Source organism: Pyrgilauda ruficollis, unplaced genomic scaffold (genome assembly GCF_017590135.1).
Source record: "Pyrgilauda ruficollis isolate IOZ18807 unplaced genomic scaffold, ASM1759013v1 scaffold116, whole genome shotgun sequence".
Taxonomy (NCBI): Eukaryota; Metazoa; Chordata; class Aves; order Passeriformes; family Passeridae; genus Pyrgilauda; species Pyrgilauda ruficollis.
Genome location: NW_024509877.1, coordinates 182,565 through 208,793, shown reverse-complemented (window position 1 = coordinate 208,793; position 26,229 = coordinate 182,565). Strand labels below are relative to the sequence as shown.

The 26,229-nt window shown below is 40.2% G+C and overlaps 1 protein-coding gene across 2 annotated transcripts in view; it reads left to right on the top strand.

Annotated features, from left to right (window-relative positions):
• Positions 1 to 670: 670 nt before the first annotated feature.
• The window catches only part of LOC121361977 (poly(rC)-binding protein 3-like), a 138,509-nt gene continuing 112,950 nt past the window's right edge, over positions 671 to 26,229 (top strand). For both annotated transcript variants that reach the window (XM_041483137.1, XM_041483144.1), the window contains exon 1: positions 671 to 1,283. The gene's annotated coding sequence lies outside the window, so the exon portion shown is untranslated. The remainder of the gene's footprint in view (positions 1,284 to 26,229) is intronic.

The following is a 26,229-nucleotide window of genomic DNA, read 5'->3' as shown; positions in this document are numbered from 1 at the left end:
TATTGGTTTACTTATTGGTGTATTGGGAACTTCTTGTTTTAAATAACAAGGTAAGCCACCGCCTGTACTATTTGTGTGAGGCACCATATCTGTGGGGTTGGAGTCTACCTCTGCCCAGCGCTGGTCAGTCAACTTGGTTATATAAGGTGCACAGACTTGGGTACCTATAAATATTAGCGAGCAGCTGTCACAAAGGGATTGTGAACGAGCTGCTCTGGACCTCGAAAACATAATAGCTTGGCACCCAGAAATACACAACTTTGATAACATACTACGAGGTCACATATTGGGGAGAGAGGGTAAGGAGGTGGCGACTGCTTTTAATCGTTGTCTCTTTTATAAAAAACAACCAAATTTTCTTGCTTTGTGTTTCTGGTATACATCGGATATTTATATTTTTTATCACATTAGGATATGACATTCCTGGCCTTGCCAGTGCTTTTGTTTGGATATTTATAGCAGCTTCTGGTCATTGTTGAGCAAAGGCGATTGCCCTGCCCTCTGGCCCTTTCTTAAGCAGATTTTGGGCAGAAGCTCCTCTCGTGTGGCACTAATTGAAGTGACTAGTGGAGGGGGTGTTGTGAGCACACTTGTGCTGATTTGCCAGGGTCTAAGCCAAGGGAGGAAGAGAGGATAAAACGGGAGAAGGGAGGAAAGAGGAAGGAAAAAAAAAAAAAAAAAAGGAGAAAAAAAAAGCCGGGCTTTGCCTCGCTCCGGCAGAGCAGAGGGCTGCGAGGGCTGCCGGCCATCTGTCCGCGCAGGGCGGCACGGCGGGAGCTGCGCCGGGGCGGCGGGAGCGGAGCCGCTCCGCAGGTGGGTGCGGGCCCGCGGGGGGCGCCGGCCGGGCCGGGCGCTGCCCTCCCGGGGGGCGCGGGGCTCTTTGTGTGCGGCGGGCCGGGAGCCGAGCGGGCCCGAGCGGCCGCGCTGCCGGCCCGGGACGGGCAGCGCCGGGCCGAGTCGGGAAAACTCCGGTTGTACAAGCCCGAAACCCAACAAGTTGCGGTAGAAGTGCTCCGTGCGGAGATGGGGCGGGTTTGTCCGCCGCGCGAGTGAGCGGCGCTGAGGGAGATCCGTGAGGGACTGTCAGTCGGGACAGTGGGCTGCCCTCGGGTGAGGAGCCCCGCCTGAACCGGGGCTCCGGCGCTCGGAGGCGGTAAGATCGTCCGGAGCCTGCTCGGTGTGTGTCCGTGTGCCCCCGGTTAATGGTTTCCTGCAAGTTTAACGTGGAGCGGGGAGAGGCCGAGGAAGACCACAGGGGTTGCGGCGGGATTAGGAAGGCAGAGGTTAGTAAGTTTCTGACGTGCATCACTGACAGAAGCAATCAATTTGGAATATTGTCCCATATTTTGGAATTTGTGTTGGCATTGGAAGTTTTCACGTTTCGTTCAACCGTTGATGTTTCTGGAGGCTTTTCTTGCTGTTGTTTTTAAGTTGCTGTGTAAACAGCGCGAGTAAACAACCGGGTTGTCGCTCAGCGAGCTGTGCAGTGGGGGAAAGTGAACTTCGAAACGTGTGTATCCTAAAGAAAAGTTCGAAAATACCCAGTAGTTTTAAATTAACAGTAATAATAGAGGAATCCGGGCTTCATACCTCTTTACTATGGTCATTAATATTACTATTTTTGAAGATGAAAGAAAAATTGTTCCTGTGCGCCTAAAATGATGTTTTAATGTCCTTTATGCATCTGTTAGAATGTCCTGATAGTGGATATGGTTATGTTTAGTGTACAGCTTGTATTTGTGTTTCTGATAACCTTCTTAGTGCCACTGGAAAAATAAACACTCCGTAAACGCACATTACCTAAACATATTTTAGCAGCTCAGGCATAAATTATAGGCAGCAAAATGCAGGCATAACTGGCAATTCCTTTGCATGTCTATCTTCAAGAGTTAAAAAGAAATAAATAAATATCAGTTAGACGTGTGTGTACCATCCAGTCTAGCTGTAGGTCTTGTTTGTTTCTTTTGTATATGGCTCTAGAAGTAGAACAATAGTGAAAAATGGAGTTGATCAGCTGGTAATCCATTTGTCCATAGCTTATCCCTAAAAATATTCATGTGCAAAGTTCATGAACTATCACTGAGAATGGTTCAAAGCCGAGTCCAGGAATTGGCCTTGCTGAAATCCGTCAAGAGTTTATAAAAATGAACAGAAAAGCTGAGGTTTTCTTCCTCATAAACCTCTTAAGAAATATGTCCTCTATCTAGTATGCTACTCACTGTATCCAAGGCAAGGGGAAACTTTGATGAATCATGTGGATATTGCTCCATACTGTCCTTATCTATAATCAGGCGAACAAAAATATTTTTACTTTCTTTAGTCTGGAATAGCTGGTTTCTTACAGAAGACCTTGCCTTCTGTCTTTCTCTCATCTGTGTCCTTGCTGCAAAAAAACAAGTCCTCAAGAATATAAGCATTTGTTTTACTGATTATATTTCTTATCTCTCCTGCCTTCCAATTTATGCTGGTTTGAATATTTCTGTAATATTGAAGTCAAGTTGCCATTACTTCCTTCAAGGACCCTATTTAAACACATTTGGAGAGTGTGTGCGGTATGATAACGTGTAGCGCCATGGATATATTTAATTTTATTCTTACATGGCTCCATTTATTTCTCTTGTTACTTCAGAGAAGCAAGAAACATGATGAATGCTCCATTAGTGGTATTGGTAAGAAATACATTAATGCGAGTGCACGGTCAGTAAGAAAGTGTTTTTATTTGAAAGCCTTCTCGTACCAGACAGCGTACTAATAATCATAACCTGTGCCACATATCTTCAGTGCTAGATTGCATTTGCTTTTAGGTTCTTTATAAATACAGCTTTTATTCAGGATAGCTGCATTTTCACCAAATGCCCAGGCTCCTTGCTCCTTTTCAGCCTTTGGAGCCTCTGAGTGCTGCGGGAATTTGCTGGGCAAAGGACTGGATGTCCGTGGGGCAGGCAGTTCAGGATGCTGCACTTCTCAGAAGCCAGCCTCGGTATTGTAGGACACTGAGGTCTGATAATAAAGTCAAGTGAAATGTGGTTTTAAAAATATAAGCCAAATCCGAAGACTGCTGTGTTGGTTGGATACCCAAGAGCAAGCTGGAATAGCCACTGTGACAGATAACTGAAAATGCGGTGAGCGACTTTTGCAAGCCATAAGGGATAGCACTCCGTTTTCTGCACGTGAAGCCGCTTTCCACGGATCCATACCAAGGCAGGAAGCTGTCCTGGTGAAAGGACAGGGGTTCATATCCCTCATGCTCAGTATCCAGGCAGAAGGACAGGACATGGGAGAGCAGAGGGTGAAGTGGCTGTCCTGCTTAGGAGTGCTGTGAGCCTGGGTCCAAGCCTGCTGGGCAGGGACAATTCCAGAGAGACCCTGCAGCAGGACAAGAGTGTATCACTGCAGCTGAAAGTTGTGGAGCACCTTGCAGAGCTGATGGGGGATGTGACTTCAGCCGCAAGTGTGGGTGGCAGAAGTGGAAAAGAGGTGTTTGTGGGAGGCAAGGGTTTTGGAGTGTCAGATGTTGTGGCAAAACACATGGTGGTCATGGTGTCATATTTTTAAAGTAGAAGAGGTCTGGTGGAGCAAGCAGTAAAGGAAGGCGGATGACACGAGCAGCCAGAGGTCTTAATGCTACCGCAAGGAGGCTTTGCAGCTGGATGGATGACCCAGTTTGGGTGTTTTGGAAAGAGTGAGTCAGGAGCTGGGAAGAACCATTGAGGATCCTGTTTGTCATCATGGACCAAGGAGGAAGCATTGGGCAGCTGAGCTGAGGGCAGATGACGTGCAGTAATTATAACTGGGGTGCAGCACAAGAGCTGACAGCCAGGAGACCAGGCACAGTGAATAATCTTTAGCCTCTTCTGTGGCATTTGTGACATTGGAAAGACAAACTTAGAGTTCAAAGCAAAATTTAAGGGTAGCAACCAAAATGATTCTGTAGCACTGAAGCTTTTTACTCTGTTTTTATCGCCTCAAGATTTTCAGTTAGTGGGATCTCCACCTTCAGATGTTTAAAACAACACCATGATTGGGGATTGTAGAATGCACAGAAATTAATTTTCATAGACTTTGCCAGATCATTTTCCTTTAAGAGGGACGTAGTTGCACTTTTAATAACAGATGCACTCTGTTGTAATCATTTGCTAAGCAACAGGCTCACTGTGCTGCCTATGAAGCACAAAAGCAAGGGACGCTTTGACACGTCACGTAAAGCTTACATAAAGTTTGTGAGCAGCAGCAGAAAGAGTGAGTGATGAATGCTGTTGGTTTTGTTCCTTATGTGAAAATAGTTTATAGTTGGGTATTTTTCTCTGCTGGCTGCCATCAGCAATAGAAGTATCAACAGGAGAAAAATGGGTCGCTTGGGTTTTAGCATTAAGCAGCAAATCCAGGGCCAATAGGATTTAGCTGGGATGTTAAGGTTTATTCAGTGCATTTAGTTAATGAAGTTGGGGAGGGGAGGAAGAAGGAAAAAGTCAGTGTCTGGGCTTGGGGGAAGGGATGAAATAGCCTGCTGCCACTGAGTGCATCCTATGGTGACTCCTCCTGATTGATAGATGCTCCACAAGACAAAAACAACTCAGCAAAGGAGGTTTTAATTAAAAAACAGCAACTCAATGCCAGCTCTTTTGGATTAAAAACAAGCAGAAAATCTTTGTAACAGACATCTACTTGGTCTTAAGGGTGCGTGTTTTTACCCCTAAAGGTGCTGTGCCCATCGGCTGGTGAGAGGGAAGAGGGAGATAATAATATGTGCAAGCATCCTTGAAGTGGCCATAGAGCCATGGGGATATTCAGCAAGAGCAATTGTATGTTAATATTCATCAGTGAGGCACAGAAGTCAAGTTCAGGCTAACAAACTCCCTTTTGAGCATTTTGCCAGATTCCTAGCAGACAGCCCATCATCCGCTACGCACACGGGTGGCCCTTCGCTGGGCTCACCCGTATTCTGAAGCCTTTGTGTCCCCTGCCAGAGGCTGTCATCTTGTGTACACACATGCTGTTCAGCATCTTGACTTGCCTTCTGAGCCCTGAAAGCCCTCAGCACAGAGACACAAAAAACAATTAGCATAGAAAGTCATTGTTATTTAAAATATAAAGGGCTATTATCTATATGTACAAAAAAATTTGCAAACCAACATAAATTGATCTCTTCCCCCAAGGGAGTTAGTTTGTTGTTTTTTTTTAATTCTGGTTCTCTGATTCTGGCTCCCACTTGGGTCAGACCTTGTTTTCCCCAAAGCTGTAATGGTCATTTAGAGTCGGATGAAGTTTTTTTCTCCTGTGCACCTCTTCAGAGGTCTGTGCTTGACCATAGTGTCTCAACGCTGCTGGGAGTCATTGAGCAGCAATTCACACTGTCAAGACTCAGCCACTGACCTCAGCAGACTTTTCCTCCTATGTGTGATGTGGGCATCGGTAGCAGGATCTGACTAACAGTATAAAATAAATAAGCAGCAGGTTTGCAAAATTTATAAATGTACCTGTTGTTCTTGGCATAATCTAGTTGCTCAGACAGCCTATAGCTTGATACAATTCTGTGAGGAGGATGCTGCAATATTTCTTAGCAGGATTTATTGCAGTGACACCTGAAAACTTTCACAAAATGGTCTGGAGAAAAACTTGAATGTGTGATTTTTGATAGGTTTTTTTTGGGGTTTTTTTTGATCTTACAAACTTTTTAAATTAACTATTTTCAAATCATAGTTTAAAAATAAAGTAGTGAAAATGCTTAGGAAAACACTATACAGAATAGTTTAGGCACATGTCTGTGATAAGAAAGAAAGAATTTGATTTCATTAAAATTAAACGCACCAACACAAGGACTTGACTGTGATGCTTACAGTAGGGCTTTATGAATGTTCAGCCAATTTTTAGAAAATGGGGGTGGCTGTGTCAGAACAGCAGTCCCAGGCACGGCAGCAGGAGTCTGGGCAGCTGCACACAGAGAATGTGGAGGTCTAGGAAAATACTTCTGTCATCTTTTATGTACAAATAGGTATATGTTTGTTGGTAAACAAATACAGATGTTATTGCTGATCTTAGGATTTTATGAAATGAAAACAGTCTGATTGTCTCAGTGGCAACAAGGGGAGTATATTATCCCACATGCAGAGCATGCTACAGAAAAGTGAAGAGGGGTACATCCCTCAAAAATTGAATACTTTTTGGTACATCTACATGGTAATGAAGTGTTTGGTGCAATGCCCACACCATCTAGTCCTGTATTTATGGTGGCCTATTACCTTTACCACTGTTGGCATATATTTTTTTGTCAGTGGGCAGTAAACAACTAGAAGGACAGAATCTGAGACTTGAAGACCATAAAATGACTTTTCTGTGATTTCATTCAGTTAACGAAACTGTGTGCATACTTTGAGGATCTCATTAGCATAGTTCTAGCTACATGCCAGCATCTACCCAGAAGAGCAAACAGAAAATCGCTGTCTGTGTTGTAATATTAAACATTCTATGGAGTAACAGCAATTTTTTTACATGAAAAGGCTGTAAAACATTGGGGGCTAATGCAACCTTTGTAAATGCTGCAAATCCACTCAATAATTACTATATAGGCTCAATAAATACCATATAGTACTGATTAAATACTGAAGGTCCTTGATCTGCATGGATCTGGTGGAGGTTTCCTTACATATGATCAAAGTGATTAAAAAAACTGTTTTCTTTCTTTAGAAGTGTATGCTATACCTGTGAGAGTAAATTAAAATAAAATGTATTGCTCCTGCAGATAGGAAGACATGACAGTTCTGCCTTTGTTCCACTAGCCGAGTTTATAGTATTCATTCACTGCGGTGAGAATCAGCTTTGGAGTTCCAAGTCCTTTTCATTCAGAAAAGTTTAGATAGGTGGGTTTTGATTGAGTAGTAGGGAACATCAAAAGTTGCACCATTAGATTTCTCCGTGAAAAACAAGGGCTCTGTGCAGACACCAAGAGAGAGATGCACTGTGTTTCCCCCTTCCTTCTTTCCCCATCAGCATTCACAGTGCACAAGTAGAGATGCCTGCTAGGTATTGAAGAGGCTGTCACTGTTAATTTACTGTGAGCATCCCACAGTGACTGGGGTGGGGTGGAGGAAGCTGAATAAGAATTATAAGCACTATTGAAACTGGCTTGTAACAAAGTCCAGTGTCCCTTCAGTGTTTCTAATGTCAGATAAGTATCTGACACGGGAATCTGATCCCGTGTTTTAAAATGCTGCTTAAATTTTGGAAGCTTCTGTTTTTTTGTGTAGGACTGATACTTTTCTGGCAAAAGACTCCAGCATGAGCCATGATGGTGAAACCTCCTAAAGCTGTTCTTTTTCCATTGACTAGAGCAGTTCCCCAAGCAGCCCCCAGTCCTGACAGAAACGGGTCTGCACTTGGAGGTGTCTGCTTGGAGGTGACCATCGTGCTGGGTGTGGCTTTCCCACACTTCCAACCAGTGTTGCTGTTGGCCTCCTGTTTGCTTACAGGAACCTGAATTGCCAATGTATCTCTAGGAGCTTCAGTACCTACTAATCTGTTGGCAAGACCTGTTATAACTTAATATGTGATGTCATGGTATTCCTCCTCTTATTGGTAGCTAATGTGTGTTTCTAAGTAATTTCCCCCATGTCTTGAAATGCACGCTTTTAGAAGGCACTCATCTTGAGCTGTGACACAGTAACTTCAGGGATACCTGTTCCTGTTCCTGGCTGTGGAGCAGAATGCATCAGCTTAAACACTGAAAGTGCAAATTGCTTCCCTCTGCAGCTATTAAGACTGTCATGACTGAGTGTAGGAGTAGCTCACCTATTTTGTTCCGTGTTGCTGCAGAGTAGGATCATATCTATGGCCAGTTGTTGAGTTCCAGCTGACGAGTGATACCCCTCAGTGGTACTTCCTAACCAGTGGGTGAAACAAGCTCCTTGCAGTTGTGTGAACATACTTTCTTGTGCTTGGATGACACTTTCTGATTTCTCAGAACCATCCTTCCTCTCTTCCTGGTTTCTAGTTTCAATGAAAAGATGATAAAAGGTAGAAGTATAACCACTTAAGTGACCTATCTTGATATTTCCATATTTTCTGTTATTACCCTTTTCCTGTCAATAGTAGCCTTAGCCACAGGGATCTCTTTGTTTACTTTGGTTTTTGAGTGGGCAATTGTATGGATGCCACTTGTGGTGGATTACATATATATGTGTGTATGTATATACATGTTTATATCCAGTTTTGTTGGTAGTTACTTCTTGACCCCAGATTTGCTAGCAGGAGATTGCTGACACACAGTTTGGACTTTGGGCTGTGCCTTGTCATTCCTGGGTTTCCTTTTAGGGTGATCTGCTATCCAGGACCTATTCACTTTTAATCCTTTTTATCATCTGAAAAGAAATCTCCCAGCACTGTGACCTTTCCTTGCCTGTTTCACTGCTGGTTAAGAACAACCCCAATCATGCTTTGAGTGGATGTGTGGAGTTGCTGGGCTGCTGGCAATAAAATGCAAGAGAGGCCTTACAAAAAAGTGTACAGGAATGTATTTTACTGTGCTTTTATTAAACACAGATTATTTTGCATAGGTGGATGGGCTTTTACTTAGCTCAGGTGTAAAGGGCCCACCAATATATGTCTAAACATTTCTAAAGCAACTTGAATTTCCCTAAGAGAAATCCATTAAAGTTCATAAGAAAATGGAGTTTCCTTTTACCTTGTGACCTTTCTGATTTCCCATCCCTAGACACGAATGACCCAGTCTCCAGTGATTATTATTATTGTTTTTATTATTATTATTATTATTAGTCAATAAAGTTAAAAGCAGATCATGTATATATTGAGGGATAAATAAAAATGTAAATAGTCATAACTAGGGTTGCCTACGGCTACTAATAAAATGTTGCCTACATTTTAGCTCTGAATGCCTCTGAGATCATACTTAAAAATACATCAAAATGCAATTCTCTCAATGAGAATATAGCTGAGCTGCCAGGAAAATAATGTTATTTCTAAATAACATATTTAAAATATACAGGACAAGCTTGAAAAATTGCAGATACACCTTAAATCAGTTTAATTTCTTGTTCCTATGCTCCTAATGCAATTCAGATACATATATTTTATTACATGAGGGGATTATCTTATGAAGAGTTTGAGCTTTTTGCACAATCCTTTCTTGGTTGTGTTGATTTCAAAGATATTAATTCTTACTCAATTGGAAAAAATTAACTGGTATCTTCAACAACTTTCTCAGGTTTATACTACATTAAATTTTTTGCATGCTTTTGTTTCTAGAATGTGGGCAAATCGGGCAAAATGTGGACCTGTGTTTGCCCTAGTTTAAAAGGAAACTAATTTTCATTGTTACTCATGCTTTCTGAAAAAAAGTTTGAGAAACATTGTTGCTTGGAATAACCACAGAAATGTTTCAGTTTAAGTTGTTTTGGATTGGTACTTTTATTTTCTTAATAGTAATTGCAGATTTTTGGGGGTTGGCAATAGCCACAGAATAAAACCACTTTGCCCCTGCAAATATGTCTAAAGCTAAGGGAAAAGACGTTTTAAAAATCACATCAGCATAGATTCAGTCTAGTGATGAGTTTGGCTCAGCATGTCTTCTGCTGCAAACCTTATTTCAAGAGATTATTAGTCAAAATTTGAAAACTGTGCAGACATGTCTTGCAAAAAACTGATAATCTGCCTAATGAGCCTCAGCACTCTGGGTAAAGCCAATGAACAGAGTGTGTACTTGAATGCTTTTCATTAAGAACATTTATTAGGGCAGATGTCAAATGGATAGGCTATAGTAATAAACAAAAATAAGGTTGTAGCTTATGTTTGAGGCAAGCTTTCATGTCTGCAGCCCTGAATAGCTGCTGCCTATAAAAGTCTCTCTACACTTCTCATACAAAAGAAGAACTTACAGAAATGTGTTTGTTCAAATAAATACCTTTTTTAATTTATGATATGTAATCAACAAGATATGACATCATCTATATTAATTTAACCTTATATTGTTCAGTTAATATTGTTCAGTTAGTACTTGGTCAAATTCAATAGTTTTGTGCAAGCACTGAGCATCTAATTTACATATCTACCTATGGTTTGTATATATGCATGGTGACTTTGTGACAAAAATGGTATTAAAGGAAATTCTGAGACATAAATACCTTCCTTTCATTGTAAATCTGAAGTGTCATTGATCTGTATTCCTAGCCAGAAATTATCTTGTATTTGTAACTAGTTCTATTTTAATATGGTTTACCTGGTTAGTTTTTGCAAATTGAAACAGCTATTTTCAATGTATTCCATTCATTTTCTGCCTTACATCTTTGGAACAGACTGTGAAGGTTTTCCTGAATTTTAACATGTGTACAGAAGACCAGATGTGATAAAGTCCAAGCTGTAGGTAGCCTTTCCTGGTTGTAACAAAACAAGGAAGATGTTGAGGATGAGATGTCCACAAAATCCCTGACACAATTTCTCCTTGATTAATCTGTTGAAACAGTAGGATGAGAACAGGTTGCTGTCTAATCCCTGAGGATTTCTGGGATCTTCTGTCCTCCTACATCCAGTTTTTGTGATGACACAATGATGTTCCCAGACTGACTTTGGGTACAAAATGGCATCTCATTGTGAAAGTGATGTGTAATGCTGCTCCAGCTTGTATCTGGGTAAGAGCTTTTTCTCAAAGTAAAACATAATTGGACAAGAGGAATCAGCTTCAGTTGTGCCAGGATAGGTTAAGACTGCATATTAGGAAAAAATTACTTACTAAAAGGGTTATCTGGCACTGGAACATGCTGCCAGGGGAAGGGGTTTTGTCACCACCCTTGGAGGTATTTAAAGACAAGTAGATGTGGCACTGAGGGACATTGTCTTAGTGTTGGTCTTGGCAGTCCTGGGTTAATGGTTGGACACAATGATCTTACAGGTCTTTTTCAGCCTTACTGATTCTGTATTTCTGTTGTCCATGGAAATTGTGTTTTCACAGGCTTTGTCTTCTTTCTCCATCCATTTCTCCTAACTTTCACTGCCCTCGTCAGATCTTCTGAGTTTTAAACCTGAATGGCTCCTTCTGTTGGGGTAAAAGGAGAAAGGATTGAGGTTGCAAAGATAGTGTCTCAGTGAGACCAGTGGAAAGTGAGTGTGGTATGTCCATGAGATTTTAAATGGAGTGTTAAAATCTTTGCAGTATGTGTGAATAGAAAAAGCTTACCTTGGTATGTGGATTTTTGTCCACATCCCTGAGAGGAGATAATATTTTTATTGACATAGGAAAGTGTAGTGGTTAGTACAGGAACACTACTGTGTCTATCTCCACTTTGCTTCAATAGGAATAAACTTTTCAAAACTTGTGTATTTTCATTTCAACCACTTGGAACACTCAGCAGTGAAATAACTAAAAGATCGTATTCTAGGCAGACTTTCCCCCTCACCACCCCCCCACCCCCATTCAAACCAGCCTTCTGGATCTCATATTAATAATGAGGCCAGCTTCTTGTCTTTTTCTAGATCTCTGGTGCTCTGTTGAATGTATTGGAAAAGTCACATTGGAGATCGATGATTGTTTTGGAAGCCTGATGTGTTTGCAAGAGAAGCTGATCTTTCGTGTGCATGTATCCCCTTTTTTCAGTTTTGGGCTAAATCTCTACTTACTCATTCCAATTTATATGAGAATGCATGTCTTACATTGATGTTATTTGAAAATTTGCAAGATGGAATAATTGGGAGCAAGTCTTTTCTTGCTGTTTGAGGCACATTCTGGGCGCCCAATGTACCCAATCTTTATATGCTATGACGGGTCATTTGCCATGTCAATGGCATTTTTCCTATCTGTGGTTAGTTTTAACAACCTGCCTCCTGTAAGGTGGAGGAGGAAATAAAATTACTTCTTTTAGACAACCTGTTTTCTACGTTTATACTCAACTTTGATGCCTCTTTTGAATTCATCTCTGCTATTGGGCACCCAGAAGCCAAAACAAACTCCAGTTCATTTGGCAGATGACCACAGGACTGGGTTGTGTCCTGTGAGGCACAAGACTCACATGTTTTACTTGGAAATTCCACATGTATGAAGTGACTCAACCTTGGTTAAAATGCAATCATTTTGCATGCTGCTGTGGGATATTCCGTTTTGCAAATGTCTGGCCTACATTCTTCTGTTCAGTTTTTCCTTCTTTAGCTCAAGGAAGTTGCTTGTCATCTTACCCTGTACCAGGACTCTCAATAATTCTCTTCTTTCATCTATATTGTTACCTGTAAGTTATTTATAGACTATGATCATATTCTACTCAATCCTCTTTTCTGGATTATAGAACTTTAGCTTCCTTAGTCTGTCTTCATATTCAGTGTCTTATCCTCCAATTCCTATATCATTTAAGTTAGACTTCTTTGTATATGCCTAGTTATTTTATATCTTTTTTTGCAATATGTGAAGATAAGAGCTACATGCCATATTCCATTTGTGGTCACATCGTGACTTTGGAATTATTACCTCCTTGGATTTATATGAGATAAATGCACATCAAAGACCAGCAGTGGCTTCTCCTGCAAACAGATCAAATTTGCAAAATATTTTTTAATCTCCAATCAAATATTGAGCCTTTTTTCAGATGGCATCATATGCTTCTAAACATTTAGTTTCCCTGATATTCCAGCCTCAAGCAAGAATAGCTTTACTTATTGTGAGTAAATATTCCCTTGTTTTCTGCATCGGCATATTTCAAATGACTGTGGATTACTATTCTCTTGTAGACAAAGACAAATCAAATGGGAAGGTGGAAAATATTTCCTCCAAAGTAAATGAGCTTAATGTTTGTGGACTTTAAAAAAATTTAATAAATAATTCATCTTTACTGGAAATATTTTTGGGTTTTGGTTAATTATCATGTGGATTTGTCCTTTTTTTTTAATTTCAAGAGAGCAACAAAATTATAGTTCTAAAATAGAAAGAAATGAACTGCACATAAGACCAGCTGCTGGCAGGACTCCCACAAAATCAACTTCAGTTTCTGTGCTTAGGAGGCCTCTAAATTTTTAGATGCTTGGTTGGTTTGGTTCTTCACTCCACACATATGCCCTCAGTGCATCAAACCTCTGAACTGTCTAATATCTGTCTTGAATTCAAAATGTTTTCAGTTTGTATGACTCAACAATGAATTACATTTATAAATCAAATTACATAGAAATGTTGTGGTTTTATTAATGACATCTGTAGTAACTTTCATAATTAAGAAATATTTACTTTAGCTTGCTATAATTTACTTGTAGTGTACATTTTCCAACTCAGTAGTCTTTTTCAGCTAAATTTATCCTACTTGTCTAATTCTTTCTCTACTGCTGCTGCTCCTCCCTTAAGTAACATTTAGAACCTTTTACTTCCTTCAGAGCTGCTTATCTGTGGAAAAGCTCACACTACTAGCATCTTGTATACTTGCTTGAGTGAATCCTAGAATTTCAGAACTAGTAGGAAATCAGTTTGTTGCTTGATTATCAAATTCATCTACCCATTCAGTGTGTAAACTCCTAAAAGATTATGTGCCGATTATATTGCCATTGGTTTCTTATTCTTCCCATCCAGAGTTAGCACTGTCCTGAGTGGTCTCATTTCTTATTTTCTTCCATACTAGTCTGTGCCAGAGATTAATATGTTTCATCATCTTCAGTTGGAAAAAAAATTAAGCATTGCTGTAATATTTAAGAAATATTTTGCTGCAATGATGACTCTTGTTGTAATTTAGGGAAAAGTTGAGTAAGGCCAGCTGTCTTTAAAATGTGCTTGCTTCCTCCTGTGGTGGAGGTCCTTGCCAATTCTGGCAAATCCCTTTTGACTGCTAGGTTATCCTGGTTATTTAAAATAATAATTTAAAAAGTTTTAAGTGCTTAAAGTGCTTTAAGATTAGTGCCAGAATGAATGTCATTAAGTAGTCTAATGAATCCAGTGTGTTCCCTTTTGAAGTTAGCAGTCACTGAGATCTGGGAGAGCAGTGTTAGTACTGAAAAGTTGAAATGTAGTCCAAAGGAAGCCCAAGGAAAGGGAATGTACTGCAAAAATTGAACTGGAATTAGAAAGTAACAGGATTTAGGGAGAAAATTTAAGCCATTTGGAGAAAGTTTTCAAGCCCCAGCGCTGGAGTCTTACACCTTATTGCCATTGAATCTGCAGAGACATGGCTTCAATTACCATCTGCTCGGTAAATGAGTGACTCCTTCCTAAAGTCTCTCTTGGGCTATAGATGGGGAATTTGTCTTGCCAGACTGTGCTGGGAGCTGAGGGGTTGAAGATGGTTATTTCTGGTTTTCTTCCCTGATCTGTAGAACAGGTCTCTTGAATGCCCATGACATTGCTGTTAACAGAAGGGTGGGGAGGGGCATTCCAGAGGATGAGCGTGTTCCATGAGTGCCTGAGTTTGGGATATTGAAGGGGCTAGTTATTTATTTGGTGCATTTACTTGACGTCATTTCAGATTAATAGCCTGCCCAGGAGGTTTGTGCTGTAGTACATAAATAGCAAAAGAAAAATGTGTGCTGAAAGACAGACGTGTAGAGATAACAGGTTCTCCAGATTAGAAGAAGCCATTTGGTTTCTACTTGTAGAGCTGAAACTCTCTGTATTGTTTGGTTCAGAAACAAATGTTGCTGCCATGTTACCGTGGTCAGCTGCAAAAGCCTGGGAGTGCCCTTCCAGCCCTGCAAATCTGTCCGGCATCTGGAGATCAGGCCAGGGAACAGAAAGTGTGAGTGGGCTCCACACCACAAGTGTGCATCCCCATGGTATTTATAGGTGCTTACAGCACTGGTAGAAGGCAAGGCATGGGCAGGGAGCGTGTGACCATGCTGCTTGTGGCTGAATTGCCATAGAGAGAGGGGAGAGGTGTATTTTGGGGCTTTTTGTTTTGTGGGTTTTGGTTGGGTTTTGGTTTGGTTGGGTTTTCGTTTTTCTGCATTTTGGGGCTTTTTTTCTTTTTTCTCTCCTTTCTTTTTTTTTTTTTAACAAAACCACCTGGCTTGGTTAGTCTGCTGAGTGCAGGCAGTGGTGCTGCGTGGATTGGCTGTTGTTTTATGTCTTCACCTTCTGGGATGAGCAGAAGTGGCCATTCCACAACTTCACCTCACAGGCACTGGAAATGCAACTACGTCTGCTCCTGAGTCAGCAGTTGTTTTTTGGGAAGGATTACTTTGCAAACAAACCAGATGTTCAAGATCTGAGCAGTAATTTGTAGTAGGTTTGCTTGCATGGTACTCAGCTGCCCTTGCAAGATTAAATAGGAAAACAGGCTCCTAGTCACAGAGTTTCCTTGGGAGCAGGGGGAAGTCTGTGCCCATTAGAGGATCCAGAGATGAGCTGGGCATAGGACATGAGTAACCACTGTGTGTAACACTCCCCTTTCTGTTCCCTCAGCTGAGGCCGTGCCTCCTCATTCACAGGCTGAGGAATGAATCCCAGGCTGAGCTGAGACCCAGCTGCATTTGGGACATGAAGTCCCTAAACGTTGCTGGCACTGGGCTGGGAGTGAGGCAGCTGGGACCCACTGACTGTGCATTAATTCATTTTGACAGGGAATCAGAACTGGAAAAGGATGATTTTCTGAAGAGTTAGGGCATCAGAAGGTGATGCCACTGCACCACTGTGGGCTTAAAGTTGTTGTATCCTGACTGCTTTTTGTGCCTGGGTAATCCTTGCACCTTAATCGCTTTGTCCTTTGGCTTGCAATGAACATGACCACCAGGGTGCTTGTCAGAAAGTCTGTCTTTAAATTGGAATGGCACAGGGAATGCTTACGGAGGCAGGAACTGTTCTATCCCTTCCTTGTGCTCTCTTTCCCCTCTTTCCCTTCCCTGCCCCTGCCTTTTATCCCCACTTTTTTTTTTTTTTTTTGAAAATGTAACACACAAATCAGTAACAATCATTTAGTGCACTTAAGGTAGCAAAAAAGTGATCAGCTCAGGAGAGTTAAGTTGCAGAGTGCTGTGGAACAGTCACAGTTTAAGACTGGTGGAAAGTGTACTAGTTCATAATGCTGGGAGGGCTAAGTGTCCAGGGTTAACTCTCCATTTCTCCTCTGTACCCACTGATCAGGCAGTTACCTATGGGAAGGTGGCCCTTTCTGGTGTGATCTGAGTTATTTTACTCTGTGTGTGGCAGTGTTCTTTGCAAAGACAAGCCTTTATATTTCAAATTGACTTCATTATTATGAACCAAGGGTAATACATTTTAGTGCAAGTTTCAACAGCATGTGTCTTTTTTTTTTCAGTGGTTTTATTAACATGACTTTTGATCTTCTCTAGCTAAGCAGCCCAATTGCCAAGTAACAAAGATACTCAATAAGTTTTCATAGCCACGTAAAGGAAAGTCATACATTTTATTTAATCCAAAAGTAAAAAGGGTTTTTTTCTGAAGTAATAAATTATTCTTTGAAGCCACTCTGGACCAGATTCTTACAGTGATGTATTTATTTGAACTCTTTGCATATTTACAGTAATACAAATATGAACATTAAATGTTTTAGGATGTTATAGCTTGTTGGAGAAAAAAAGTGTACCAGTCTCTGTTCTGCATCTTTTGTTATTGATGAAGATTTCTGGTGTTATTTCATGTACTTGATCTGGATGTCTCTGATGTCGTGGTTGTTCCCAGTTGCAAATGAGAGGTGTTGACTCAGCCACAATGTTAGTCAGTCAGACAGAGACTAAAAGAAAACTATTTTATTTTTCTTGATCAAGTGCAAGAGTAGATGCATACAGCTTTTCTGATTCTTGTGCTCAATAATTCCTCTCCCCCAGTTTTTGATCCATTTTTGATCCTCACAAAGAATCTTGAACGTGAGCCAGATTTCTCTGGGAAATTGTCCCCTTGATGATGATATTTGCCAAGAAAGGGATTTCCACAGTGTGTTAGCAAGGGAAAGAACTGTTAACACTCTGTAGATGGGGGAATGGCTAACATGAAAACCACCATGGAAAAAATGAGATTATTGTTGCCTGTATCATATAAATACATTAGAATTCTTTCTGGTGATTCCATCAACCTATCAAGGTTTTTTCATGTTTTATATCAAATTGCACTATCTCTATGTAAGAATTGTTCTGAGTATTTTTTGAATTATTATTTCCTGTGTAAAATATTGAGAGGAGGGGTTTCTGTAAAGAGCCTGCATAATCTTCGAGGTTGGGCCTTCACCAGTGCATGGTGGCTGTATTGTCCTTTCCTCTCTGTAGTACAGTGTGTCACCAGCAGTGATGATGTGTCCATGACAAACACCAGACTTAGAGCTGAAGCTCAGACCTTCAGTCAGAATTTGGAAAGAGATTAGGAAAGAGGAAGTACATAGCCAGGAAGAACCCTGTTCAAATGATTGTTTCTTTTAAATGCCTCCACCAAGAACACTCTATAAAGAGCTGTAGGGATGCATGTCTTCAAAAAACAAAATGTGTACAAAACATGGATTGAACTAAATGTTCCAGGAACTTCAGTGCTTAGTGGGCAGAAAGATGCTTTTGTTTCCAAGTGCCTGAGGGGGTGTCTGTCATGCAGAAGAGTCTCCTCATAGACGACATAATCCTGGCAGGGCCCTTTTTGTGAGTCGTATCTGTTACTAAATAGGTGCATGAGAGTCTCCCAAAGGAAATACAGAGAGGATATACATCTGTCAGAGCAGCAGGCCCTCCCCTGGCTCTAGTGAAACTGCGGGAAGGAAAGAATTCTGCAGGCAATTAAAATAAATAAAAAATAAGTGTTCTTTTGGTTGGTTCCATGTCTGGTAATTCTTGGACAAATGCAGGTGATGCTCAGGACACTCAGATATGCAGGACTTCTCCAGGGTAGCAAGTATGTACCTCCATGGACCCAAGATTGTGTAGTGGCATTTCATTTGGTGCTGTAAATTAAGTCCAGACATTCTGGCTCTGAACCAAGACCAGGTGCAGATCTCACATGCTGAAGGTCAGTCTCGGGTAGACAGACATTGGTGCTGTCCTGTGTAATGGAAGGCTGATAAACGACACAACAAAGGTTTGTAATGGAGTTTGTACCTAAACCCATCCATGGCAAAGAGACCTGAAAATGTAAGCATCTGTGGCTCCAGTTCAAAGAAATCTTGTCTGCAGAGCATGAGTAGGTTGTTTCTTCCTTCCCCCTCCTTTTGAGGAAGGCTGTGATAGAAGTTTTCTAAGCAAAACAGCTAAATTCTGATAAAAAGGTGTCTTTTAAAAAAATGTTTTTCAGCCGATTCGTATGTGAACCATATCTCAGAAACCCATGGCAGGTAAAGATGAAAAGCAAGCATTTTGCCTTGGGCTTGATGTTGCTATTCAAAGATCTACATAAGCACTGGAAAATATTTAGGGATCTGTGAATTGAAAACAGTTGAAAATCACTGACCTGAAAATAAATTTCCTTGTTTTCAGAAAACCAGTAAGTCTGAGTTAGCAGAACATTTCTCTATGCTGATGTTGATGTCTTTCCCTCCTACCCCCATCCTTCTAATGGATCACGTGATTTGTAACTAGAGTGTAGCCTTTCATTTCTTATGGTCCTTCTCTAATGAGATCTTTCTGTGTTGAAAGATCAGCACGGAGCTTTCCTAGACTGCTTGTACAATTATCCAATGTACTGCAAATTTAAATGCAAATTAAAAGTTTGATTAGTTTAAAAAAAATTGTTTTCCACTTAATTTTAAATGATCAGTTCTTGCCAAAGAAGTCTCCCATTAGAATTAAGATGTCTTACAGTTCTGGGATCAAGTTTTATTTCTATTTATGTTCAAAGAAACCCCAAAAGTGACCACTGTAAAAGGAACAGATGTGTCTACACTAGATGTCATAATTATCCATGACAGTGTAGGCTGCATTTGGAACACATGTGCTACAGGCACAGCATTCGAATATTCTGGACCTCTGACCTTAAGCAGATGTCATTGTTTTAGTCATACGGACAAGCCAGAAGGAAGGTCAGAGCTCATTCATGTATGTTTATAGTCTTTTATTTTATGTATACATGTGATATTTTTTTCTTGAAGGTTTATAGGAAGAGGTCAGCACTAAAAAGTGGTTAGGGTGGAATTTGGCTTTTTTCTGACAGAACACAGTGTTTTTGGTGGTGTGGCATTGTTTTTCTTGATTTGGGATTCCCTGCTGCCTTTTTTGCTCAGCATGGAGCCCGTAGGAGGTTGCTATTACCTGAATTATGCGCTGAAATCACTGGGATTGCCTGGAGTGGACATCAGCCCAGACTTTGTTTCCCTTAAAGTAGCTGTCAGCTCAAGTAACTGTCATCTTCATGGAATGTGCTCATGTCTGATCATAGCCTTTGGCAGCAGTCTTGAGCAGGGAAACATTATTTCAGTTCAGGTGACTGGGGCTTGTAGGTGTTGCAGACCACTCTGAATGCAAGTAGGGAAGCTGCAGCTCATGGAGTTTAATTGTACTGCATTTTACTGGAGCACTGCTGTGATATTGGTGACCTTCTTCCTTTCATTTTACTGAAACCATATAATTTCATTTTGTGATGTTGCCTGAAACCAGCAGGTTATCTAAATAACCTAAATATGCCAGCCTCAAAGCAAAATTCTCCCCTTTTCCTAAAGATCCTTTCACTACTCTCACTGGCAATCTATCTCTTTTTTCTGGGAGCAGAGGGAAAAAAGCCATGCTAACCTCAAATCATTTTGTAATTGCTAACACAGCAAGTGAGTCTAATAAAAATAAAAGGACAGCTGAGCAACAAATTAAAGGAAAGGACCTGAAAGGAAATGAAGATATGAGTTCCTTTGTGGAAATCACCCTTTTCTTACATTATATGTATAGGGTGACAGTGACATTTTAGCTGAGTATTTAAACTCTGGAGTACATGCTTATGATGCCAGGAGAGCAGAATGACTGAGGCTGAGAATTTCTCACAGCTAAATCACAGACCTATTAGAGCTGAAGCAGCAGCCAGGTAACACTGTGGTGCCATATTACTGGTAAGAATAGTCAGAGGGATTCCTGACAACTTGTTTCAACTTTATTGAAACAAATGCTGCTTTCAGCTCTTTAATGAAAGCACTTGCCTTTAAACAGTAGTCAGAAGATGCTTATAGGTTATGAGAGGTACTTCTGTAACTGTGTACTTTCCTGTCCCTACAGAAGGATATACAGCATCAATATGACGCCCAAAACACAGGTGAAAAACAGTTTTCTGTATGTACAATCTTAGTTCTGAAGAGCTCTCATGGAACAGCATGGTTGCAGCAGTCAGTGTGTGGGAGCTGATTCCACCCATCATCCTGTAAAAACTCTGGGACTGCTTGGTCCTCTCCAGCCTGGTCCTCCTGGGACTGCTTGGTGCTTTGCCATATGCTGCTCCCAGGTTCAGTGCTCAGGCAGAAACCCAGGCAAGAATGGCTGAGCTGACACCAAGTTGCAGCTGCCCTCTGGCTTTCTTACAGTCTGTGCTTTTTCCTGCCCTTCGTAAAGGCAGGGTAGGCAAGCCTGGATTATTTGTAAAAGGTTTGTTACTTTGTTATTTATATTTTAGGGAGAAAAAAATCTGTAAAACCTTGGAAACTGTAGAAATTGACAGCTCAATTCCTCCTTCTACCAAAACTCTCCTATTTCTTGAATTATCGACCCTCCTGTTGTGCTTTGGGGCTGAAAAGCACCAGAGAAAGTTAAAGGCAAACATTTTTACTGTATGGATCTGTCTCTGTCCTTAAAGGAGTCAAATGAACTGTGCTGGGTTAAGGTCTGTTTTATTGTAATTTTTGGCATGGTCCTGTGGAGCTGCATTCTGTAAGGCTTAAAGTTGTTGAAGTTTAAAGGAAAATAATGAATTATGGAGAAGACATATGAAAGTTCACTTAGAGTTACTTGGCACCTGTTTCCAACCACAGGTGGAAGGCAGCATAATTTGGCAAAAAGATATACAGAAATAACCCCAGGAATTGTTTCTGTGTGGCGCTAGACCACATCAAAATCACGTAGGGCATGACAGTATTTAGATCAAAGCATTAAAGCTGAAAGGTCATCCAAACCTTATTGCACCTAAAAAAGATCAAGTAATCCTTGTAAAAGCTTTGGCACAGCATTGTTTTGGTGGGAGGTGGAGATAACTCTTGAAAAAACCCAAAGTTTGCATTGATTGAAAGTAAAATTGAGATTTGCAGGTTGGCAAAAGCCACTTTTAAGGGATGAAATTGCATTATGTGTTCTTTTTTTATAGAGAGAAGATTAGTAACCTGATAGGAAAATGTCATTTAGCTTCATTATACAATATGTGAGTAAACAAGTGTACTCTATGAGTTAGCCTTGCAATATACAGCATTGCTCCTACTGCTGGGTATAAGTCATTTAGGTTCCAGAACTTTGTGGGGGCCAGAGTAAAACGTGTTTGAAAATCACTGGTATTCTAAAAGCCCACTTTCTTCCCAGTTTGTGCTGCTCAAGTTCTTAATACCAAAGCAGTGGAAGTTTAGGGCATGGTTTGTGTTCTCTCATAAGTGTGTTACACATCACAGTTGCGTCTAAAACATAAGAGATCCATGGGTGGAGGGAAGCTTTTGACTTTCCAAGGCCCCTGCTGGTAAGAAACTGTCCCCCACTATTCAACATCCTCATTAGAGAGGAGAAGCTTTTAACTGGGAATTTGCCTAGGAATGGGGGTTTAAGAATTCTGCTAGCTTTTTGTGTAACTTGGCTTTTTTAAGAGTGTCTTACTAGTTCAACCTAATACAGTAGCAAGTGATGTTTGGTCTAGAGGAAAGCTAAAGAAATTGTAGGAGACGAGCCAGTAAGTTGAAATGGGATAAATCCTTTGAACAGTTTGCAGCTTTAATTTCTGTGTTAGCCTGTAGAGAGACATACCCCTGTGCCTCTACTGTAAATCTTGCAATGTTGAAGCAAAAAATCTGTCTTCTGGGCCACATTGGAAGAGCCCTAAATTTTGCTTTAAATTTAAATCTAGCCACAGTCTGCAGAGATGACGATACACTTCTATGGAACAAATGCTAAAGTGGGAAGGATCAAAACAATGTGACTTCAGTTCCAATTTCTTGTTGATGTCCAGACTATAACAGATTTTGGACTGACTCCACAAGATAGGTATAAAATAAAGCTGGTACAAATTAGTGATATTTGTGCTCTTTTTGCAATGTTATACTGCAAGAGAAAAAAGCCAGGCAAGTTCTGTTATCTGTGCTGCCAGTAGGGAGATTTTCACTGACTGTAGACAACTGCTGTAAAAGCTTTAGCGGGTGGTAAACCCATCAGAGGACTGAAGGAAAACCGTTTTTATCCTCACTTTGGCACAGATGCTATTCTTTTTATGGAGAAGAGCATGGGGAATCTCTTGGCAAGTAAATTTCATGAATGTTGCACCTCTTAAGATTTCTCTCATTTCTATAAATCTCACAGAACAAGGGGGTTTTTTTCTGAAAGGGGATTTATCGTTGCTATCTCCTAACTGCCTGTAAACAGTATGTACTTTAAATATTTCATAGCTACATGAAGAGATTAGGGCTCAGAGCACTATGGTTTTATGCATATTATGGTCAAATGGCTGTTATGCCTTTAGTTTCATAATATGTTTTACCTAGAACTTTGATTATCAGGACATATTTTAATAGATAACTTCTTTACACCAGGAGCAAGAAGTGAATACATAAATTTAAAAAAAAATCCTCATGAATCTTTTCATGTTGGTCCCTTGTTTGTTTTTGGGTCATGGAAACCTTTAGCAATGCATGAGAATAATCTGATTTAATGACATGAACAAAGAACTAGCTCTCTGTTTTCCAAAGTTGCAGCAGATGTAGAGAGAAATTATAAATAATTTTCCAAACCTAGTGTATAAATTCTTAGCAGTGACATCTTGATCTTGGATGAAAAACACAGCATATAGATACTAAACAGAACAGCTCACTCTAACCAGATGCAGGGTCATCCATTAGGAATACTTTATCTGATTAGTATTGTTAATGGAAGGGCTTATCCGGCCATTCCGTAAAAGCAGATCTGCTGTAGATCATGATTTCTTGTCAATACAATCATCAAGGCTATCATGGTTGTGACAGCACAGTGTTAACCTAGTAGAGAGAACTGGGCAGGATAATGTACCAAGCAGTCAGGGAAACAGAGACCCTTCCATTGATTTCTCTTCCATGCATAGCATTGTCCCCTGCACTACTCCTTTTCTGTCATTCCACTTGGCAAGACAGATTACTTCAGCATCTTTACTTCACCTTCTGATATATTCAATGGCTTTATTGTGATAATTTATAGTAGTTTTGATTTTTGTATTCATCATGGCCTTGATAAATGGAAAGGTAGTACAGAAAGGACATATTTCTGGAACTGATGGAGGTACCATAGTTATATTGTAGATTATTCCAAAACATGTAAATTAGGAAGCAAACCAAAAACTCAATCTTCTGCCTGAAAAAAGAATGATCTTGAGATTTGGATATCCTAAATTAACTTTGAAGATGTCTATCTAATATTTTAATTTTGTATAATACACTTCTGTTGTTTGTTGAAATATTTCTGGCAATAATCACAGTATTTAATGATCCATCTTCATTATAAATAGTATGTTTAGATATTGACATCTGTCTTCATTATAAATTTTATGTTTATGTATTAACAACTAAGCATAATTTTAATCAAATAGAATTTATGTAGATATCAGTTCAATAGGTTATATTTTGCCTGAAGTTATCTATACTACTTTTGATTTGGTCTTTGAAGCCACTCTTCTGTTAAAATATAGTGGATTTCTTGTTGATTTTTAATAACCTGGGAAAAAGAAATATTCTGTTTGGAGTTAAGATACATGTTTTTAAACAAAATAGGTTTTTCTTAGCTATTTGTCTAGCTCTGAGGAGAAAAAATTTGTTTTTAATGTGTGATACTGATAGACTTTAAAAGCTCTTACAATTGTAAATTCCGTGGGAAATAATCCTAAACTAAGTGAGGCCTACTGTGACTGGCATGCATGGTAACAAACACAAGAAGTTGCTGTGCTGTAAGAGAGCTCTAAAACCTCAGTGCTTCTCTCGGTGCCGATCATGATCCCAGTGCTGCGCTGCCTTTGCAGCTCCCATGTGAGATCCTGGCAGCAGGAAGTCAGCTCTTTGTTGCCATGGTTGTAGAGCTGCACCACTGACTTGGAATAGCTGATCAAACCCATTCCTTCTCTGTTTTCAAGAATAAGATAAAGATTCAGAAATACTTTGAATTTTATATACTTCCTGCTAAGACAAGGTGATTTTCATTGACATTTCATTGTATTAGGGGGTTGTATTTCTTTTCCTAAAATTGTAACTGAGCTTACCTACCTAATTTTAGGGGGTTTTAAATATCCTTTTAAGTTTCAAATATTTCCCCTGCTATTATTTTTTTTCTTTTTCTGTTTCAGCCTTTACTGCATACACTTTCCATTCCTTTATTCTTGTCAGAATTCTAACTGTGCTTGAATTTCTTAGATTTTTTTTGTCCTTTTCTTTATTTCCCTGTCTTTTTTATCTTTGCCTTTCTGTTTTTTCCCTTCCATGTTTTCCTCCCCTAGATGGGATAAAGTACTTTATGTCCCATTCACTTGGTGTGGCTGAATCTGTCCCTTACTGTTCACCGGCCTGCCTCTTTCAATGCTTAGGTAGGGGTAGGGAGTGTAATGAGAAAGTTCTGAGGAAGGGTCTGTCATAACCACAAGGAGACAACAATTAATGAAATCCTGAGTGTACTGAGAGCTGTAAAATCTAGAAAAAATACCACGCCAAAAAAACTCATCAAAAAGAAGATAGTAAAGCCTTTATTGAAAAGCCAGACTGCAAAAGGTTAAAAAATGGAAATAGAGGGTTTGAAACAGTGTTTGTAAAAATGCTTATGGGAAGTGGGTTATCTGGACAGTTCCCATACTTTGTAATGAGGGAAAAGAACAAGTGAATTCAGAGTGAAAAAGATGGAAAAGAGGGATGATCTTCAACTGCATGCACAGGGGCAAAGGAATGCAAGAGTAAATTTCTAATAGGCAAAAAGATATCAGAGTTCATGACCTGAAAATCAGTGAGACTTATAATGTCAGAGAGGAGGGGCTGATGCTCTCTTTTGGCTGAGATGAGAACATGGAGACAGCTGGGGAAGAGAAGGCTCTGGGGAGACTTAAGCCTTCCAGTACCTAAAGGACTACAAGTGAGCTGGAGAGGGACTTCTCACAAGGGTCTGTAGTGTTACTACATTGAAGGAGGGTAGGTTTAGATTAAATGTCAGGAAAAAATTCTTTACAGTGGGGCTGGTGACATACTGGAGCAGGTCACCCAGAGAAGCTGTGGATGCCTCATCCCAGGCTGGATAACGCTTTGAGAAGCCTGTTTTAGTTTTAGTTTTGCTCTAGCTCATGGAAGGTGTCCCTGCCCGTGGAAGGGGCATTGAAACTACATGGTCTTTAAGGTGTCTTTCAACCAAACTGTGTGCTAATTCTGTGAATGAACGAAGATGATCAGACATAGCAGAAACCAACAAAAAGTTAACAGAAGAAAGCAAAGAGCAATTGGATCTATTGTAAAGAAAGAATAAAGGAAGCAGATGCTCTGAGGCAGTTAGGGTTGTGATGAGAGCCCTAGGAGACTAGCAGATGGACCGGGGTTTTTTAAAAAAGCAACAAACAAAAAAAACCCAAAAGCCAAACTCCAACAAAATAAAACAACAACAAAACCCATTAATGATATTCAGGGAATTTGTGGGCTTAATCTACCTTCAGGAAGAAAAACTCATAAGCAGCTAGGATATCACAGTCAAATAGATAAAATGTGAATAGTTGTAAAGTGCATGGGTAGACCCTTAGATGCAGTAAACTAAAAGGTAGCTGGCACTGAAATTTTAGCTTGCCACAGCTCTTCCTGTTACCAGAGTGTGAATGCCTTGCTAAAGCCTTGAAACTTAAGAGCAGCAAACCTGAGTTTCTGTGCTGCAGAACATGTGCAGAATGAGCCTAAACTGATGCAAAATGCCTTTTGTATCTAGTACCTCTCATGTCTTGTATCCTTTGTGCCTCTTCTTCATTTAGCTTCATATCTGAACACTTGAAACCAGAGTTCCCAAGTGGATTCTCTGAAAATCTATCCATGAAGTGAGATTTTTACACACTTATCACAGTATTTCCTTGCATTTGGAGTTCCTCAAGATCTAATCAATGGAATATGCTGAACTTCTAAGTCATCTGTTTATAATCAAATCAGGAGATACCAACACAGTCAGAACTGCTGTGCTTTTGATGACTATGCTCTGAAT